Here is an 8,457-nt window from a genome sequence, read left to right as displayed (position 1 = left end):
TTAAATAATTATAATAACACCAAGGTTGAAAAGCTTCGAAACCCTTGACACGCGACATCTTTAATATGATGCAATAGTTAAACCTTTCCTTTGAGAAGACAGAGATCTGGAGACAGATTTGCAAGGGATTGCGACGGCTTCCGTGTGTGCGTGCGAGCATGTACTTTATTTCTTTATTTATTCAGCATCCGTGTGTATGGTGCATCAAGGCAGCCGGGCTTGAACCTGTGACAAGAGCACAGTTGGTTGAGCACACAAAGCTGCCTAGCTGTCAGTTTGATGTCTGAATTACAGAGCATGTGCATCTGTACTAGTCAACCTGCAGTTAATCTCAGCATCTGTATATGCAGGCACTCCACAGTTGACTGGTCGGAAAGACACAATGCTTGTAAAGTCCCTGGGGCTGATATAAGATATTTTGCTATATTTGTTGAAACACAGGTGAGAATTTACCCTATGTCAAGTCGTGTTTATTTGTATAGCCCTTAATCACAAAGAGTCTCAAAGGCCTGCACAGACCAGAGATGATTGCAAACCACAGACTATTATGACACCATCCCCTGATCTAAAACCTACATGAGGGCAAGGATAAACTCAAAAACCTCAACATGAGGAAAATGAAAAAGCCTATGGTCATAGATATCTTTATTCAGACCTGACAAACCAGTCATACAGTAAAAACTCAGAGAAGAGCATTGAGATTTACTGTGACCATGCACCAATTTATTTAACGCCTGCCAAGTGTCACAACTTTCTTTTTTAATTTAAAATATTACATATATAAACAAGTATAAATAAATGGGCGGCTGGGTTCTTAGCACAAAGCCCCACGGTGCTAATGTCCAGGGTTCAATTTATCCAAGCAGTAGGCAAGGGGAAGCCCTGAACTGGTTGCCAGCCAGGCAGAGGTCACTCATTCACCGGCTCATCCACAACTAGGGACAATTTAAACCAACCAATTAACCTTATATGCAAGTTTTTGGAATGTGGGAGGAAACCAGGGGAAACCCGCGCAAGAACGAGGAGAACATGCCAACTCTGCACAGGAAGGCTGGTAGCTGGATTTGATTTCATGACCTCAGAACTGTGCCGCGGACATGCTAACCACTCATCCACCGTGCTGCTATGTATATATTTATATTTGTATATTTATTTATTTTATGAATTAATTTTTCCAAAGGTGGGGTGTGTCATTTGTGGGGGGTGTAGGTTGATGTGGTACTTTATGCTCATAATCGCAGGTTTTTGTAAGTGTAGCAAAGTGTAGCATGAACAATTAAAAATAAAAAGTAAAAATAGGCTTTTTTCAAATACAGTCCATACACCAACCCAAACCCCAAAAAAATAATTCATTAAAACACGTCTGAGAAATGCACATTCTTGGTAAATGAGCTGGCTGAAGCTGCAATCATGACTTTAGGCCGGAAGATGGCGGCAGATAGTAAAAAAGTTTCAAATGTCGGACACCACCTTTGAGGTTTTAACACACAAAAGCTATGCTATTTTGACCGAAAAACATAAAATAACTGGCAAAATAAAATAAATATAATTTGTCAATTAGCAGATACATGTTCTCATTACTATGCATATATTATACATTTTAAGTTGTAAGTGCATCCTAAGAATAGTGCAATGAAAAATATTGCATCATAAGAATAGTGGAATGGAAATTGAACCTTTATACCTCTGAAAATTGGCTAAAACATGGAGAGAACGCTGACGTTATCGATCAGTATATGCTCCCCGCTAACGTTCCCTCTAAGATGCGTGTGTACTACACAGAGCTTTTCCGCGCACAAGAAAATCTAGCCAGCTCACAAAAATGAGGGCTCGAAATTTCTAATTAAGAAGCGAATTAAGTCAAAGGTACAGTCATGAAGGTAAAAACACAAGGGTTCCCCTGACCTTGTGTTCTATATGCGGTATTTGGAAGTCAATGTCGAAGTAGAACGAAGTTGAGTAAAGTCAATAGAATTTTTTGAGAACCGGCTTCTTCGGCTCGGCTCACTAAAAGGAACCGGCTCTTTCGGGTCCTAAACAGCTCTTCAGGTTGTTTTTGCTTCTTTAATCCCAACATGGCCAAAGATTATGTAAAATTATGCCCAAAATGACTTAAAGGAAGGGAAGAATAGAACAAAAGTGAAAAAAAAATACCCAAATGAAAAAGTAGTGAAAGGCTGAGAAAAAAAGAAACAAAAGGAAGAAAAAAAAGATGGAAAATTTTTAGAAAAAGCCAGTAAAGAAAGAAACAAAGGAAATAAATAAATGGAGAACAAAAAGAAAAAAAAACAGCTAGTGAGATTTATTCTGAAGGAATTTATAAAAAAGTAGAAAAAAACACAGAAAAAGAAGAAAAAGTTTGTGTTGCATTCAAATATTTTCCAATTATATCAAGTAAATCTTGTTGCCAACATTGTACTTCCACTAAAAAATGTGATTAAGTACAGTTCTGTAGCATGCAACCGACTAAATTAGCCCCCAAAAATGTTAGTATTATGCGACAAAAGATACCAGGAAAAAAAATAAATGGAAATCTTGTGAAATAATTGTTGTGAAAACAAATGACGTTTGTAGGCCGTACAACCTTTGCAATAATACATTAGTCGATTCATTCAAAAGTGAATTTTTTTTTGCATTGCCAGAAACTCAGCAAAATGTAACGTGAAGTCAAGTTTTGGACATGTTTGATAATGACTCAGTTGCCACACATGGGATTGCCGTTGCTCACTGTTGTTTCAAGTGTTGCTCACCGACTTTGTGTGAACGCTCAGGCCCGTGGAAAATTAGAAGAAACATTGCTCCCCGCCCCAAATATTGTCAATACGGCCATCTTGAAACACTGACCACTGACGTATTATAGCAAATGCCATGAATAGCTGAACAGTGTTACTTGAATTGGACCTCTTTGTTGTGCGCTTTGGAGTGAATTGAGTGCTTATATCCACAAGAGTCTCTTCAGGAGTAGCGCTGCTCTTATGTCTACCACTTATTCTGTTTCCGCTTAAAATTCATTATTGACAATGCGACACTTACATGAACAATTCTGATCATTGTGTCAATTCACGCGAGCCTGCTGACAATCAGGGTAGCTGGCTTAATTTCCAGTACACACCGTAACAACATTTGACAAGTAAACAGATTATAAATGCTGTTAACTGTCATTAGAAATAAAAAAGCATTTATCATTAAAGCCAATACATGAAAGTGTACCAGAGTGTTTCACTGCTGGGCTGAATTTCAGGTTTTTCAGGTGTTTACAATTGTCAATATTTCTCATCTCTCATCTCATTAGCTGCAGCACTTATCCTCAGTAGGGTCGCAGGGGTGCTGGAGCCCATCCCAGCAATCATCGGGCAGTGGGCAGGGGACACCCTGAACCGGTTGCTAGCTCGTGGCAGGACAGACAGAGACAGACAACTAGCACATTCTCACCTAGGGACAATTTGGACCGGCCAATCCACCTGAAATGCATGTCTTTGGAATGTGGGAGGAAACCGGAGTGCCTGGAGGAAACCCACGCAAGCACGGGGAGTACATACAAACTCCGCACAGGAAGTCCAGTAGCTGGATTTGAACCCACACAGGAGGTTCCCAAGACCTTAGAACTGTGCCGCACTCGCGCTAACCACTGCTCCGCCGTGCTGCCCATTGTCAATATTAATTTGAGCAAATTGTTGTTCTTCGAAGTCATTAAATGCCAGACGCCACTCTCAAATGAAAACGCTTATTTCCGAGAAAACCTCTGTGAAGCAACATTTTTTTTTGATTAAACATCCCCAGCCAAACTTTCCCTTAAGTGCTTATCCACAAACACAAGGGCGTTTTTTCATTTTTTTTTGCTAAAATTGTTCTTGCTAGAATACTGAAATGATGCATAAACTATGCATGAAAAAAGCATTATCTTGGTCACCATGGCGATAGTTGTTCCTGCTGATGTGCACAAAACGTCATCCCTCTCTGACCAGATGATGACGATAGGTCCGTCACGACTTGGTGCCCACCTCCTGCGTCAGAATAGGTGCGTATTGGTCTTAAATGTGATTGGATCTGGTCTTGAAAAAAGTCTTAAAGTCTTGAATCTAAATTGAAAAATCTTGGGGAAACCTTAGCCGTCAATCATTGACATCGTTGTTGTTTAAAAATATAATTCTTTACAAATAAATAACCGTTGCCTGATCTTGCTTTTAAAAAGGTCTAAATAGTCTTCATAACAAGGAGATCTCCTTCACAATTGTTGACCCCAAAATGCAAATAAATTCTACAACTAAAAAGGTAATTCAGCATTTAAGCATTGCTTAGAGGAGAAAGCCTGCTAAATAGGCGTACTATGCTAATGCTAAAATTATAGTCAATGTTCTAAAGCTGTTTTACCTTTTGAGTTAAAGTTTTTTATAGCCATATGATTTTAACTTAAATTAAAGCATCGTCACAGCTTTGACTAAAGATTACTATTTAAATGTTTTAGCTTTCGACAACACCATAGGGGAGAGTCCAACAAGCATATGCCGAATATATTCGAACAATACTCGGGGTGTTTTTGTCAGTAATTATAATTTCCAATCTACACATCTGATATTCCCCACACCATCAAGTGGTGAAGCTCTGTGCTTGTAAATAATCATTTCTCCCTTTTGTCAAACAAAGCTATAAATTGCTGCAAGACTCTCATAAATCCATAAAAACGCCACTCAGAGGAAAAGGCTTTTCAGTTTGTTTTCCAATAGCTAGACTCTTGTAGCTTTGCAGAAATTGGTTTGCAAACAAAGGCTTGCGTTCAAAAGTATCTTTAGAATCTGAAGCGAATATTTTTAAGAGAACACTTTTTGTGAAATATACACAACAACGCTCTTGAGAAAAAAGATGTTGACCCTGCATGACACCTTCAAATTGTAGCATTGAATAAAAGCACAACGTCGTGGCGCAACTATGGATAAAAACAGTAATAATACAACAACACAACAATTTAGCAATAGGTTGATAAAATGGTTGTCACGATTCTGCTCTCAGGTTATAGTGTATATAGGTTCTCTCTCTCTCTATCTCTCCCTCTTTCTATCTTTCTCACTCTCTCTCTCTCGACCCTACCTTATATGGCCACTCACTTCCGGGTTTACTTTTCCTCCTCACAGCCACAATCACTTGTCCTAATTTCCCTCCTATATCAACCCTTCCTTGTCACTTTTTAAACACTCTGCTCCTTCGGATTTGTGCTAGTTGGTTGTATTATTTGTCAAGTCCCAAGCACTCTTGTCTCTGCCTTTTGTTTTTTTTCCAGTGTACCAAACGCTTGTCTGCCCTTCCGGATCAAGCGCACCTCCTGACGAACTATTGGACTGTTGCCTTTGCTACTGGGTTACTGGAACACCGACCCCACTGTTTTTTCTCTTAGCACGATTGTTACCTCGCTACCGAAATTCACTGTGAACCTAATCCAGCCCCAATAAAAGACCACCGTCACTGTGATAATCAGTGTTTATTCACTGTGCTTTCGCATCACCTCGAGTGGGTTATGCTAGTCTTAACTTTAAATGTCAATTGTTTCATCTTCCCTATCGCTGACCAATCTACAAATAGTTTTTGTTTATATGTACCGTAAATTCCGGACTATAAGCCGCTACTTTTTTCCCAAACGTTCAACCCTGCGGCTTATTCAGTGGTGGTGCCAATTTATGTAATTTTTCTAACGGCCGCCAGCGGCGCTCGAGTACAAAAGATAAGATTTAGACCGCTGGAATATATGCGCCGATGAAGACTGCAACTTCTTAGCTTGTGCACAAATTAAATTAGCGTAAATTTACCCTCATCATGCAAATTGCAAAAAGAAAGGCACATGATGCAGCTTTCAAGCTAAAAGCAATCGAGCAATCCGATAAAGAAGGACGTAAACTTTACTTTGCGAGCGTGTTGCTAGCGTGTTTTGGAATATGTTTTGGAATAAGGGAGCATGGGACAACGTCTATATGACAAAGTTTCTTTCCGAGGTCTATATGACAAAGTTTATTTTCGATACTGAGAAAGACGACTTTGACGGCGTCAGTTATAAGGAGGAAGATGAGGACGGTTTACTGTGGTTTTAAAAGTACGGTATTTTTTTTTTAACAGACCCGTTTACTGCTTTGCGGACGTGTTGCTAGTAGCGTGTTGCTACCTGTCACAGTCACGGTTTGGGATGAAAGTTTTATTATTATTAAAGCTTTGAAAACTCTCTCGGTGTACTGTCTTTCTTTGTAAATGTGTGTAACCATGTATAATATGCATTTGCAACTGTATATTTTTTTACGGGCGAATCAAAAAGAAGGGGTGAAAACAACGGGGGCTGACGGGAAGTGGAGTAAAGGTGAGACGTGTTTGTGGACGCAGCGGACAATAGTGGATATATATTTTTCCCACCCTTACCTTTGGAAATATAGACTTTTTTTCCTTGGATTACTTTCAACGAGACCCGTACTCTACAGGTCTGCATCAAACCTTAAGTACCGGTATCTTTTTCCGTTCATTTAGCCAACTGTGTTTTTTTTTGGACTGTGTACTTTATATTCAGTTACGATCGCGGGGCATAAAGTCGGGTTTGGGTTACTCTTGTGATTGTGTTACATGTTTTAATGTGGGCACATGCGGCTTATATACAGGTGCGGCTTGTGTAAGTATAAAATCAGTTTTCCTCTGAACATGTGGTGGGTGCGGCTAATAATCAGGTGCGCTCTATAGTCCGGAATTTACGGTACTTGAACAAGACAAAGCAAACATTTTCTTTTCAACCGTCACTATTAGAAACAACTTTCCAGTTAAGTCCTTAAATCCACTCTGACTTTATTTTGAAAGAACACCTTCAGGAAAGTGAATATATTTGGAGGTATCAAAAGCATTCTTATTATACATGATTTTTTTCTCCCCCCCTTTGATGCTTTTAAGATTCTTTTGTGTTTTTTCCAGGTTTCTTTTGCTCTGAATGCTGACATTGCCAAGTTCTCACAGAAGGCACTATGAAGAAGTTTTGGGCGCTCGATGGGAGCACTAAGTGAGGTCATGGAAGTACAACTACAAAGGGAACTTTTAGTAAGCGATAACTTTCATTGTGTGTTAGGAGAAATGTATTGTTTGGTCCCTTTGCCTTTTGATGAGTAACCGCAACATTGGAGTCCATTTTAATGGTAAGATGTGTCGAATCAATTGGGTGACAATCTCCCTCCTCAGTTCTTAATATTTAATTGGTATTAAGATGTAATTACAACTTGGCTTTGATCTTTTTGTTTCAGCAAGGAATATATTTTTTTAAATGAATGTAAGACGTCTGCAGTCATCATTGGGTGTTAAGGACTAATAGGTGCGTGATGGGTTTCCAACAGCGTTGGGACTAACTCATTACAAAGGAATGTGTAATTGTAAATAAATGCTCTGCATTTATATGGCGCTCTTCAAGTCATTGAAAACTTCCCAGTGCGCTTTACAATGTGCTTCACACTCACATACGGATAGGGGGAGATTCAATGTCTTGCCCAAAAACATTTCAATATAACACGGAGGAGCCGGGAATCGAACCTGCGACCTCTTGATCCCCAGAAGAGCGCTCTACCTCCGATCCAAATTACTTTTCTGTGTAGGGTAACGTATTAATGTTACAATTGTGTAACGCTACTGTTGTTACTGCATGGTGCATTACTGTGTTATTCCACTACTTATTATATGCAGATTGTCATGAACCAGGACGGAATCTCGGACCCAATTGCGTTTGTTTCAAAGGAATCTGTATTAGAAAGAGTTTTCGGAACTGGCTTAGGACGCCGGCGTCTGTCGGTCATCAGCCGCTTCGGACGGAATGGCAGTTCCGTGACAGGTAGGTGGAATCAGTACAGCTTAGCGGGCAGGTCGATGGCCAGGGCGGGAGAGCAGGTCGACTGACAACAGGCGAGTGAAAGGACTGAGCTTAAAAAGGACGGGAAACCAATCAGGTAACCTGTAGCCGCTGGCGCCAAAGGAGGGGGCACAGGTCAGTGTAATGAGTAATCATGACCCTATTTGGTTGTCATCTTTTATGAAAAAATGTACGGTAATATGTAACTAGATAGTTACTGTCGGAGTAACGCACTTCTTATGTTTGTGATGATGTAGCCATGATCTTTGATTTTTGCAATCCGGAGATGGAATAAGAGCTTGCTCTGTCCACTCCACGCATCGGCCCGGTATTGCAGTACCTCCGGGAACGGTGCATTCGCAATGATCGCAGCAAGGCTTTAGGGCTAGGACCTTAGCTTGGCCTTTTGGCTGAGAGTAAGTGTCCCGGCTCCTAGGCTCTGTAGCGTATTATGAACTGACCGATAACGGATAATGAATAACGAAGATAGAACAATAACCCTTAAAAACCCCAAAACCCCGTCAGTAATCTGTAACTGAGTAACTTTTTAAATGCAGTAACTGGTAACAACTATTACTATTTTTCAGTAACTCAATTCCAATCGT

At 40.0% G+C, this 8,457-nt stretch overlaps 1 pseudogene; it reads left to right on the top strand.

The window, feature by feature from the left end:
- Positions 1-8,081: 8,081 nt before the first annotated feature.
- LOC148358738 (U2 spliceosomal RNA) lies at positions 8,082-8,214 on the top strand (annotated as a pseudogene).
- Positions 8,215-8,457: the final 243 nt, after the last annotated feature.

Source organism: Urocampus carinirostris, chromosome 10, assembly GCF_059441175.1.
Source record: "Urocampus carinirostris isolate Australia breed hairy pipefish chromosome 10, RoL_Ucar_1.0, whole genome shotgun sequence".
Lineage (NCBI taxonomy): Eukaryota > Metazoa > Chordata > Actinopteri > Syngnathiformes > Syngnathidae > Urocampus > Urocampus carinirostris.
This window is presented reverse-complemented; position numbering and strand designations above follow the sequence as displayed.